This window comes from Lipotes vexillifer, unplaced genomic scaffold (assembly GCF_000442215.2).
Source record: "Lipotes vexillifer unplaced genomic scaffold, Lipotes_vexillifer_v1.1 scaffold523, whole genome shotgun sequence".
Lineage (NCBI taxonomy): Eukaryota > Metazoa > Chordata > Mammalia > Artiodactyla > Lipotidae > Lipotes > Lipotes vexillifer.
Window position 1 is genome coordinate 11,510 of NW_006799187.1, and position 609 is coordinate 12,118.

Below are 609 nucleotides of genomic sequence, written 5' to 3' on the forward strand. Positions count from 1 at the left end.
GGGAAAGATACACATTTCCATGTTAATGGATGGTCCAACTATACAGTAAAATACTACGAATCCCCAGTCATTCCTCTTTATTTGGACTGATTTTTTATAGTTTTGTACTGCCATTGACTCAGATTTTTTTTTTTTTAATTAAATTTACTTATTTATTTTTGGCTGTGTTGGGTCTTCGTTTCTGTGCAAGGGTTTTCTCTAGTTGTTGCAAGTGGGGGCCACTCTTCATCGCAGTGCGCGGGCCTTTCACTGTCGCGGCCTCTCTTGTTGCGGAGCACAGGCTCCAGATGCACAGGCTCAGTAGTTGTGGCTCACGGGCCCAGTTGCTCCACGGCATGTGGGATCTTCCCAGACCAGGGCTCGAACCCGTGTCCCCTGCATTGGCAGACAGATTCTCAACCACTGCCCCACCAGGGAAGCCCTCAGATTTTTGTGTGCTGTCTCTAAAGCTGTCTTAACTTACTTTATCTGAAAAGAGGTAAAATACCAAGCTCTCGTCCTAATAACATCTCTATGTATTCCTAATAAGGCAAAAAAAAAAGAAGAAAAAAGCTTATAAAATAAAGAAGTATGCAAATGAACCATAATAAAAATAACTAAAAGTAATTC